The 12283-nt window shown below is 40.1% G+C and overlaps 1 pseudogene; it reads right to left on the bottom strand.

Annotated features, from left to right (window-relative positions):
* Positions 1 to 10365: 10365 nt before the first annotated feature.
* Positions 10366 to 12007, bottom strand: LOC133040129 (protein SET-like; annotated as a pseudogene).
* Positions 12008 to 12283: the final 276 nt, after the last annotated feature.

Genomic DNA, 12283 nt, shown 5'->3' with positions numbered 1-12283 from the left:
TCTTAGAAAAGTATAACTTTCCAAAACTGAACCAGGAAGAAATAGAAGATCTTAACAGAGCAATCACAAGCAAGGAAATCAAAACTGTAATCAGAAATCTTCCAGCAAACAAAAGCCCAGGACCAGATGGCTTCACAGCTGAATTCTACCAAAAATTTAGAGAAGAGCTAACACCTATCTTACTCAAACTCTTCCAGAAAATTGCAGAAGAAGGCAAACTTCCAAACTCATTCTATGAGGCCACCATCACCCTAATTCCAAAACCAGACAAAGATGCCACAAAAAAAGAAAACTACAGGCCAATATCACTGATGAACATAGATGCAAAAATCCTTAACAAAATTCTAGCAAACAGAATCCAACAACATATTTAAAAAATCATACACCATGACCAAGTGGGCTTTATCCCAGGAATGCAAGGATTCTTTAATATCCGCAAATCAATCAATGTAATACACCACATTAACAAATTGAAAGATAAAAACCATATGATTATCTCAATAGATGCAGAGAAAGCCTTTGACAAAATTCAACACTCATTTATGATTAAAACTCTCCAGAAAGCAGGAATAGAAGGAACATACCTCAACATAATAAAAGCTATATATGACAAACCCACAGCAAGCATCACCCTCAATGGTGAAAAATTGAAAGCATTTCCCCTGAAATCAGGAACAAGACAAGGGTGCCCACTCTCACCACTACTATTCAACATAGTGTTGGAAGTTTTGGCCACAGCAATCAGAGCAGAAAAAGAAGTAAAAGGAATCCAGATAGGAAAAGAAGAAGTGAAACTCTCACTGTTTGCAGATGACATGATCCTCTACATAGAAAACCCTAAAGACTCTTCCAGAAAATTACTAGAGCTAATCAATGAATATAGTAAAGTTGCAGGATATAAAATTAACACACAGAAATCCCTTGCATTCCTATATACTAACAATGAAAAAACAGAAAGAGAAATTAAGGAAACAATACCATTCACCACTGCAACAAAAAGAATAAAATACTTAGGAGTATATCTACCTAAAGAAACAAAAGACCTATACATAGAAAACTATGTATGTGTCCTCTTTGATGAAAGAAATCAAAGAGGACACAAACAGATGGAGAAACATACCGTGTTCATGGATTGGAAGAATCAATATTGTCAAAATGGTTATTCTACCCAAAGCAATCTATAGATTCAATGCCATCCCTATCAAGCTACCAACGGTATTTTTCACAGAACTGGACCAAAGAATTTCACAATTTGTATGGAAATACAAAAAACCTCAAATAGCCAAAGTAATCTTGAGAAAGAAGAATGGAGCTGGAGGAATCAACCTGCCTGACTTCAGACTCTACTACAAAGCCCCAGTCATCAAGACAGTATGGTACTGGCACAAAGACAGAAATATAGATCAATGGAACAGAATAGAAAGCCCAGAGATAAATCCATGAACCTATGGACACCTTATCTTCAACAAAGGAGGCAAGGATATACAATGGAAAAAAGACAACCTGTTTAACAAGTGGTGCTGGGAAAACTGGTCAACCACTTGTAAAGGAATGAAACTAGAACACTTTCTAACACCATACACAAAAATAAACTCAAAATGGATTAAAGATCTAAATGTAAGACCAGAAACTATAAAACTCCTAGAGGAGAACATAGGCAAAACACTCTCCGACATAAATCACAGCAAGATCCTCTATGACCCACCTCCCAGAATATTGGAAATAAAAGCAAAACTAAACAAATGGGACCTAATGAAACTTAAAAGCTTTTGCACTACAAAGGAAACTATAAGTAAGGTGAAAAGACAGCCCTCAGATTGGGAGAAAATAATAGCAAATGAAGAAACAGACAAAGGACTAATCTCAAAAATATACAAGCAACTCCTGCAGCTCAATTCCAGAAAAATAAATGACCCAATCAAAAAATGGGCCAAAGAACTAAACAGACATTTCTCCAAAGAAGACATACAGATGGCTAACAAACACATGAAAAGATGCTCAACATCACTCATTATTAGAGAAATGCAAATCAAAACCACAATGAGGTACCATTACACGCCAGTCAGGATGGCTGCTATCCAAAAGTCTACAAGCAATAAATGCTGGAGAGGGTGTGGAGAAAAGGGAACCCTCTTACACTGTTGGTGGGAATGCAAACTAGTACAACCGCTATGGAAAACAGTGTGGAGATTTCTTTAAAAACTGGAAATAGAACTGCCATATGACCCAGCAATCCCACTTCTGGGCATACACACTGAGGAAACCAGATCTGAAAGAGACACGTGCACCCCAATGTTCATCGCAGCACTGTTTATAATAGCCAGGACATGGAAGCAACCTAGATGCCCATCAGCAGATGAATGGATAAGGAAGCTGTGGTACATATACACCATGGAATATTACTCAGCCGTTAAAAAGAATTCATTTGAATCAGTCCTAATGAGATGGATGAAACTGGAGCCCCTTATACAGAGTGAAGTAAGCCAGAAAGATAAAGAACATTACAGCATACTAACACATATATATGGAATTTAGAAAGATGGTAATGATAACCCTATATGCAAAACAGAAAAGAGACACAGAAGTACAGAACAGACTTTTGAACTCTGTGGGAGAAGGTGAGGGTGGGATGTTTCAAAAGAACAGCATGTATATTATCTATGGTGAAACAGATCACCAGCCCAGGTGGGATGCATGAGACAAGTGCTCGGGCCTGGTGCACTGGGAAGACCCAGAGGGATTGGGTGGAGAGGGAGGTGGGAGGGGGGATCGGGATGGGGAATACGTGTAACTCTATGGCTGATTCATATCAATGTATGACAAAACCCACTGAAATGTTGTGAAGTAATTAGCCTCCAACTAATTAAAAAAAAAAAAACTGCCTGTAAACTCTGACCCAGCACAGTCAAAATAAAATAATAAAGTAAATAAAAATTTTTTTATAAAATAAAAAAAGAAGGAACACTATTCCCACAGAGGTGCTGGGATGGCAAGTGGGGAGCAGGAGCAGCCAGGCAGGTGCTCAACCTAAGGGTTGTTCAGTGAACCCGGATTCTGTAAGGGCCCCACCAGTGCCTCTAGCCCACCTCCCTCTCTCGGGGTCTCTGACAGACCCCCCAGATCCAACCATACCCCACTCATAAAGATAACTAGATAGTCAAGAAAACGGTCTTTCTTCAGACTTTTCCTCTCTGACTGACTGGGGCTTCTTTTCCATGCATTTGTGGAAAAGGGTGACCAGGTCCCTCGTGGCCTCCTTGGACACAGCATGACTTGCCTTTGCTGTCAAGAGGCTGAGGCTGCAAAGCAGTGGCATGGGTGTATATACCAAATTGAGGACCTGTAGGAAAGAAGAATGAGAGGTGAGGGCTGTGGAGGGCATAGAAATAGAGCTAAAAACTACAGACTTGCTTTTCCTTTGAGCCAGATGATCTGGTAGGAAGCTCCGTAAACAGGAGGGATGAGGGATGAAGTCTGAAGGCCTAGAACTGTGAGCCCAGGAGAAGACGGTGCCGGCCATGGAAGAGTTGGAGTAGGGGAACCAGGCTGAGCTGTGGGGTTGGGAATTGTGAGTTCTGGGTGCAGGGTACAGAGGGCTGAGGAGAGGCCATAGAGATAAGAACAGCACCCCTTGGAGCCAGAACCTGCAAATCAGTACCCAGCTTCCCCTACTGCCACAGTAACTTGTCAACCTATCACCCCCTAACCCAGGGCACTTGAGTCTGGGGTGCTCAAGGGACGACCCAAGCTATGGTCAGAACAGAACCAGAATCCTGGGGGAGCTCACCACCCTGCTTGGAGGCTTATATCATGGGAAGAGTCACATCAAGAATGAAAGGGACAGGCTCAAGGGGCATACTAGGGGACCGACCCACCCATATAATAAAGTCACTGTAGGGCCCTGGTTTTAACAGAAAGCAAGTGGAGACAGAGACACCTTCCTTACATTCCCACCCCTGTACGCAAGGCTCAAGATGGAAGAGAGAGAAAGAAGGAATGATCCATTAGAGAGCAAAATCTCCAGTTTCTGCAGAAGTGTTTGCAGCTAGCTTCTGTCAGTAGAAGGGCTAACAAGAAAGGGATCTTGGCACAGAATTTTTCAATCAGTGTAAGGACAAGCACTTAATGGACAAGACAGCTGTCCTTTGGGTGGGGGATTAAATCAAAAGGCAGACATAGTTAATTTATTTTTTATAGAAGTATAGTTGAATTGCAATGATGTGTTAATTAATGCTAGACAGCAAAGTGACTCGGTTATACATATATAAACATTCTTTTCCATATTCTTTTCCACTACAGTTTATCACAGGATATTACATGTAATTCCCTTTGCTATACAGTAGGACCTTGTTACTTATCCATTTTATATATACCAGTTTATATCTGCTAATCCCAAACTCGCAGGTTATCCTTCCCCCACAGGAGCATCCCTCCCCCGTGGCAACCACAAGTCTATTTTCTATGTCTGTGAGTCTGTTTCTCTTCCATAGATAGGTTTATTTGTAGAATATTTTAGGTTCCACAAAGAAGTAATATCATATGGTATTTGTTGTTCTGACTTGTCACTTAGTATGATAATCTCTAGTTGCATCTATGCTGCTTCAAATGGCATTATTTCATTCTTTTTCGTGGCTGAGTAATATTCCATTGTATATACGTACCACAGCTTCTTTACCCATTCATCTGTGGATGGACATTTAGGTTGTTTCCATGTCTTGGCTGTTGTGAATAGTGCTGCTACGACCATAGAAACGCATGTTCTTATGTTCATAGCAACACTGTTGAATTCTATATTTGAATTATAGTTTTATCTGGATATATGCACAGGAGTGGAATTGCTGGATCACATGGTAATTCTATTTTTACTTTTCTAAGGAACTTCTATGCTGTTTTCCACAGTGGCTGTACCAACATACATTCCCACTAGAGTGTAAGAGGGCTCCCTTCACGCCACACAATCTCCAGCATTTGTTATTTGTAAACTGTTTAATGATGACCATTCTGACCAGTGCAAGGCGGTATCTTGTAGTTTTGATCTTCATTTCTCTAGTAACTACCAATGTTGAGCATCTTTTCATGTGCCTATTGGCCATCTGTATTTCTTCTTTGGAGAAATGTCTCTTTAGGTCTGCTGCCCATTTTTCAATTGGTTTTGTTGTTGTTGTTGATGATGTTGTTAAGTTGCATGAGCTGTTTGTATATTTTAAAAATCAAGCCCCTGTTGGTCACATCATTTACTAATATTTTCTCCCATTCTGCAGGTTGTCTTTTCATTTTATTTATGATTTACTTTGCTGTGAAAAAACTTGTAAGTTTTGTTCGAACCCACTTGTTTATTTTTGCTATTTCTATTCTTTTGGGAGGTTGATCTAAGAAAATATTGGTATGATTTATGTCAGAGAATATTTTTCGTATACTCTCTTCTAGGAGTTTTATGTTGTCATTTCTTATGTTTAAGTCTTTATGCCATTTTGAATTGATTTTATTTTTGTGTATGGTGTGAGAGTGTGTTCTAACTTCATTGATTTACATGTCTGTCCAACTTTCCCAACATGACTTGCTGAGGAGACGGTGTTTTTCTTTTCCCACTGTATATTCTTAACTCCTTTGTCAAAGACTACTTGACCATAGGTGTGTGGGTTTATTTCTAGGCTCCCCATTCTGTTCCATTGATCCACATGTCTGTTTTTGTGCCAATACTGTGCTATTTTGATTACTGTAGCTTTGCAGTATTGTCTGAAGTCTGAGATGATTATACCTCTTGGTTTAGTCTTTTTCTTCAGGTTTGGTTTGGCAATTCTTGGTCTTTCATAGGTCCATATGAATTTTAGGATAATTTTTTCTAGTTTTGTGGAAAATATCATGGGTAATTTGATAAGGATCACATTGAAACTGTAGATTGCTTTTAGTGCACGTGTGCATGCTAAGTCACTCAGTCGTGACTCTTTGTGATTCCATGGACTGTAGCCCACGAGGCTCCCCCATCCATGGGATTCTCCAGGGAAGAATACTGGAGTGGGTTGCCATTCCCTACTCCATTTCTTTGGGTATTATGGCATTTTTAAATTTTTATTGGTGTATAAGTACTTTACAATGTTGTCTTAATTTTTGCTGTATAACAAAGTGAATCAGTTAGGTGTATGTATACATGCCCTCTTTTTTCTATTTCTTTCCCATTTAGGTCACCACAGAGTGCTGAGTACAGTTCCCTGTGCTGGACTGCAGGTCCTCATTGATTCCCTATGGTGTACATTTGCTCTTGTTGTTGTTCAGTCACTAAGTCATGTCTGATTTTTTGTGACCCCATGGAGTGCAGCATGCCAGACTCCTCTGTCCTACTCTATCCTCCAGATTTTGTCTAAATTCACTTCCACTGAGTCAGTAATTCTATCTAACCATCTTATCCTCTGCTGCCAACTTCTCCTTTTGTCTTCAATCTTTCCCAGCATCAGGATCTTTTCTAACGAGTCACATCTTCACATCAGTTAGAACAAAGTACTGGAGCTTCAGCTTCAGCAACAGTCCTTTCAATGAATATGCAGGGTTGATTTCCTTTAGGATTGATTGGTTTGATCTTCTTGCAGTCCAAAGGACTCTCAAGAGCACCACAGTTCAAAAGCATGAATTCTTTGGCAATCAGCCTTCTTGATGGTTCAACTCTCACGTCCACACGACTACTGGAAAAACCATACCTTTGACTATACAGACCTTTGTCATCACAGTGATGTCTCTGCTTTTTAATATGCTGTCTAGGTTTGTCATAGCTTTCCTTACAAAGACCAAGCATCTTTTAATTTCATGGCTGCAGTCACCATCCACAGTGATTTTGTAGCTCAAGAAAATCAAATCTGCCCCTGCTTCCATTTTTTCCCCTTCTATTTGCCATGAAGTGATGGGACCAGATACTATGATCTTAATTTTTCTAAGATCACTCTCCTCTTTCACCCTCATCAAGAGGCTTTTTCTCTTCACTTTCTGCCCCTTCATGGTTCACAGCCTTATCATAGCAAAGGGGCTTGCATGACTCAATGAAACTATGAGCCATACGAGGTAGGGCCACATAAGATGGACGGATCATAGTAAAGAGCTCTGACATAAGCTCCGGTGATCCACTGGAGGAGGAAATGGCAACTCACTCTAGTATTCTTGCCACAAGAACCCCGTGAACAGTATGAAAATGTAAAAAGAAATGATATTGGAAGATGAATCCCCCACATCAGAAGGTGTCCAATATGCTACTGGGGAAGAGCAAGGGGAAATTACTAATAGCTCCAGAAAGAATGAAGGGGCTTGGTCAAAGCAGAAACACTCAGTTGTGGATGTGTCTTGTGGTGAAAGTAAAATCCGATGCTATAAAGAACAATATTGCATAGGAACTTGGAAGTTTAGGTCCATGAATCAGGGTAAATTGAACCTGGTCAACAGGAGATGGCAAGATTGAACATTGACATTTTAGGAATCAGTGAACTAAAATCGATGGAAACAGGCAAGTTAAATTCAGATGACTATTATATCTACTACTGTGGGCAAGAATCCCTTAGAAGAAATGGAGTAGTCAACAAGAGTTCAAAATGCAGTATTGGGTGCAACCTCAAAAACAACAAAATGATCTCAGTTCGTTTCCAAGGCAAACCATTCAACATCACAGTAATCCAAGTCTATGCCCCAACCACTGATGCCTAAGAAGCTGAAGCTGACCAGTTCTGTGAAGACCTACAACACCTTCGAGAACTTACAATTAAAAAAAAGATGTTTTTTTCATCATAGGGAATTGGAATGCAAAAGTAGGAAGTTAAGAGATACCCAGAATAATAGGCAAGTTTGACCTTGGTGTAAAAAAATGAAGCAGGGCAAAGGCTAACAAAGTTTTATCATGAGAACATGCTGGTCATAGCAAACACCCTCTTCCAACAACACAAGAGATGACTACACATGAACATCACCAGATAGTCAATACCAAAATTATACTGATTATGTTTTTTGCAGCCAAAGATGGAGAAGCTCTATACAGTCAGCAAAAACAAGACCTGGAGGTGACTATGTCTCAGATCATCAGCTCCTTATTGGAAAATTCAGGCTTAAGTTGAAGAAAGTAGGAAAAATCACTAGACAATTCAGGTATGACCTAAATCAAATCCTTTATGATTATACAGTGAAGGTAACAAATAGATTCAAGGGATTCGATCTGGTAGACAGAGTGCCTGAAGAACTATAGACAGAAGTTAGTAACATTGTACAGGAGGCAGTGACCAAAACCATCCTAAAGAAAAAGAAATGCAAGAAGGCAAAGTGGTTGTCTGAGGAGCCTTTATAAATAGCTGAGGAAAGAAGAGAAGTGAAAGGCAAAGGAAAAAGGGAAAGGTATACCCAACTGAATGCAGAGTTCTAGAGAACAGCAAGGAGAGATAAGAAGGTCTTCTTCAATGAACAATGCAAAGAAATAGAGGAAAACAAAAGGATGGAGAAGACTAGAGATCTCTTCTAGAAAATCGGAGGGAAAATATAAAGGGAACATTTCATGCAAGGATGGGCATGATAAAGAACAGAAATGGTAAGGACCTAACAGAAGCAGAAGAGATTAAGAAGAGGTGGCAAAAATATATGGAAGAACTATACAAAAAAAGATCTTAATGACCCTGATAACCACAATGGTGTGGTCATTCATCTAGAGCCAGATATCCTGGAATGTGAAGCCAAGTGAGTCTCAGGAAGCATTATTACTAACAAAGCTAGTGGAAGTGATGAAATTCCAGCTGAGCTGTTTCAAATCCTAAAAGATGATGCTGTGAAACTGCTGCACTCACCTGTCAGGAAATTTAGAAAACTCATCAGTGGCCACGGGAATGGAAAAGATCAGCTTTCATCCCAGCCCAAAGAAAGGCAATGCCAAAGCATGGTCAAATTACTGCACAATTTCACCCACTTCACATGATAGCAAGGCTATGCTGAAAATCCTTCAAGCTAGGCTTCAGAAGTACATAAACTGAGAACTTCCAGATGTACAAGCTGGGTTTAGATAAGGTAGAAGAACCAGACATCAAATGGCCAGCATTCATTGGATCATAGTGAAAGCAAGGGCACTCCATAAAAACATCCGCTTCATTGACTATGCTGAAGTCTATGACTGTGTGGATCACAACAAACTGTGGGAAATTCTTAAAGAGATGGGAATATCAGACCACCTTACTGGTCTCCTGAGAAACCTGTATGTGGGTAAAGAAGCAACAGTTAGACATGGAGCAACTGACAGGTTCAAAATTGGCAAAGGAGTAAGTCAAGGCTGTTTATTGTCACTCGGCTAATTAACTTCTATGCAGAATACATTATAGGCTTCCCTAGTAGCTCAGCTGGTAAAGAATCCACCTGCAATGCAGGAGACCCTGGTTCAATTCCTGGGTCTGGAAGATACCCTGGAGAAAAGATAGGCTACCCACTCCAGTATTCTTGGGCTTCCCCAGTGGCTCAGACGGTAAAGAATATGCCTGCAGTGTAGGAAACCTAGGTTCGATCTCAGGGTTGATGATCCCCTGGAGGAAGGCATGGCAAACTACTCCAGTGTTCTTGCCTGGAGAATCCCCTTGGACAGAGGAGCCTGGCAGGCCATAGTCGATGGGGTCACAAAGAGTCAGACACGACTGAGCAACTAAGCACAGTGCAGCACAGAGTACATTATGTAAAATGCCAGGCTGGATGAATCACAGGCTGGAATCGAGATTGCCAGGAAAATACCAACAACCTCAGAAATGCAGATGGTACCACTCTAATGGCAGAAAGTGAAGAGGAACTAAATTAGGAACCTCTTGATGAAGGTGAAAGAGGAGAGTGAAAAGCTGACTTGAAACTCAACATTATACACATAGTAATGTATATATGTTAATCCCAATTTCCCAATATATTTCACCTTCCCTCCTTACCACTTTGATATCCATAAGTTTGTTCTCTACATCTGTCTCTCTATTTCTGCTTTGTGAATAGTTTGTCTATACCGTTTTTCTAGATTCTGTATATGTGATATTATTATATGATATTTGTTTTTCTGTTTCTGACTTACTTCACTCGGTATAATAGGCTCTAGGTCTATCCGTGTCTCTGCAAATGACACAAATTCATTCCTTTAAATGGGTGAGTAGTATTCTATTATACATACCAAATCTTCTTTACCCACTCCTCTGTTGATGGACATTTAGATTGCTTCCAGTCCTCGCTGTTGTAAATCATGCTGCAATGAACATTGTGGTGCATGTATCCTTTTGTTTTTGTTTTTTTTTCTTTGTGTACACATTTAGTTTTATTGTAACAAAGCAACTTGTACACTTTTAACACTTAAAACTGAGCATCATCTTTCCTTTCCAGTGAAACAAAAAGAAAAATTTAAAAATAAACAGGAACAAAATTACAATAGAGAATGTCAATTGCAAATAAGATCCTACAGGTTCTGCTGATTCTCCCATCGAGTGGCAGGGCTCAAGTCATCACTAGGAGAGAATTTTATTTTAAAAGTGTCATCTTAAACTGCAAGGATGTCCGTTAAACATCACAATTAAACATGCCAAAGGAGAAGCCATGTTGTCAAAATGTCCACTTAACCCACCCAACATCTCAAACACACCCTTTGCTGACCTTCTATAATCCCATTTTTTTAAGTTTTTTTTTTTCTTTTTTTAAACAAGAGAAAGTAGACAGATACATGTTGGTAAATGCTAACTGTCCATATTCACATAGAGACACAGTGTAATCTCTGAGCCCAATATACAGAGAAAGGAGGAAAAAAGCTAGAATTCTATGCACTACTACACAGGGGCCTAGCACCCTCCAGCTTCCAGCAGAGCTAAGGGAGCAGAAGGTTTTTCTTTTTTTCCCACAGAGCATGGTGGTGTTGATTCCATAGTTTTTGTTGAGACAGGAAGGGATAAAAATGAATTTGAAACAGAAAGGGGTAGAGATTCTTTTTCCACTGAATTCTGCTCAAGATATTTCCCCCCTCCCCAAATAAGTTGTGAACCATGGTATAAAGGAGAAACGAGACCTCAAAAACAGGGCGACTGAGCACAAGAGGAGGAAAAAAAAAGAAGACTGCAACTTGCTCCCAGGGACTGGAGAAAATTAAAAAAGGTTGGAATCCATCAGTGTTCCATTAGTCATCTTCTCCTTCATCTTCCTCTCCTTCCTCCCCCTCATCATCATCTTCATCTTCTTCTTCATCCTCATCCCCTTCTTCATCAATATCTTCCAGTCCTTCCTCCTCTTCATCATCGTCATCATCCTCTTCTCCTTCCCCTTCCTCGTCATCCATGTCAGGAACCAAATAGTACTGTAACGGATTTGGCCAAATATCATCTTTGATGACCTCTCCTAATTCATCTGCACCTGCATCAGAATGATCAGTAAACCAGGTGAAGAAGCTTTCTGGTTCCTCATGCTGTCTCTTCCTGCTGGCTTTATTCTGTGTTTGACTTAATCGTTTCGTCAAATCCTTTCCAGATTTCCATTTGATTTCAGTGGACTTTGAAGATGGATCACCACTCTCATTCAGATGAAATTCTTTGGAGAGAATTTTATTTTCGAAGTAAGGGTTTTCATCAAAATAAAAATCTATTCTGTAACCTGATTTAATGTCTTCGAATTCTGTCACTTCAACTCTTGTCAAATAATGCAGCACCTCTTCATCCTCCTCCCCAAGCAGTGCAGACACTTGTGGATGGTTAACAAATGTTACCCAAAAATTGGGGATTTTGGCGACCAATTCTGACCTCTTCTGAAAAAATGGTTGGCGGAGTTTGTTATATTTCTGTTCTGCTTTCAAAATCTCCTCACTGGCTTGTTAATTAAGTCTGTCTATTTCATTTTGTACTTCATCAATATGTTCAATTGCTTCGTGCTGTTCTTTTTCTTCCTTCAGCAAATTTGAAGAAGCAGATGCCTCGTCTGGCCTGGAGGCAGGAGTAGGCCTGGCTTTCTTCAGGTTCTTCGCTTGGGGTGGAAGAGAAGACTGGTGTTTGGGGGCCATGCTGGGGGAAAAAAAGCCAAGAGCCCTCCCAGGAGAAGAAAGAGGAACTGCAAGCTCAGAGAACTCGCGTGTATCCTTTTGAATTATTACTTTCTCCAGGTGTATGCACAGGAGTGGGATTGCTGAGTCACACGATAATTCTATTTTTAGTTTTTTGAGGCACCTCCGTATTGTTCTCCAGAGTGGCTGTACCAATTTACAGTCCCACCAACAGTACAGGAGGGTTCCCTTTTCTCCACATCCTCTCCAGGATTTGTTGTTAGTAGATTTTTTTTA

Source organism: Dama dama, chromosome 20 (assembly GCF_033118175.1).
Source record: "Dama dama isolate Ldn47 chromosome 20, ASM3311817v1, whole genome shotgun sequence".
NCBI classification, from domain to species: Eukaryota; Metazoa; Chordata; class Mammalia; order Artiodactyla; family Cervidae; genus Dama; species Dama dama.
Note: the sequence above shows the minus strand (reverse complement) of the source record. Positions and strands in the feature narration are given on the sequence as shown.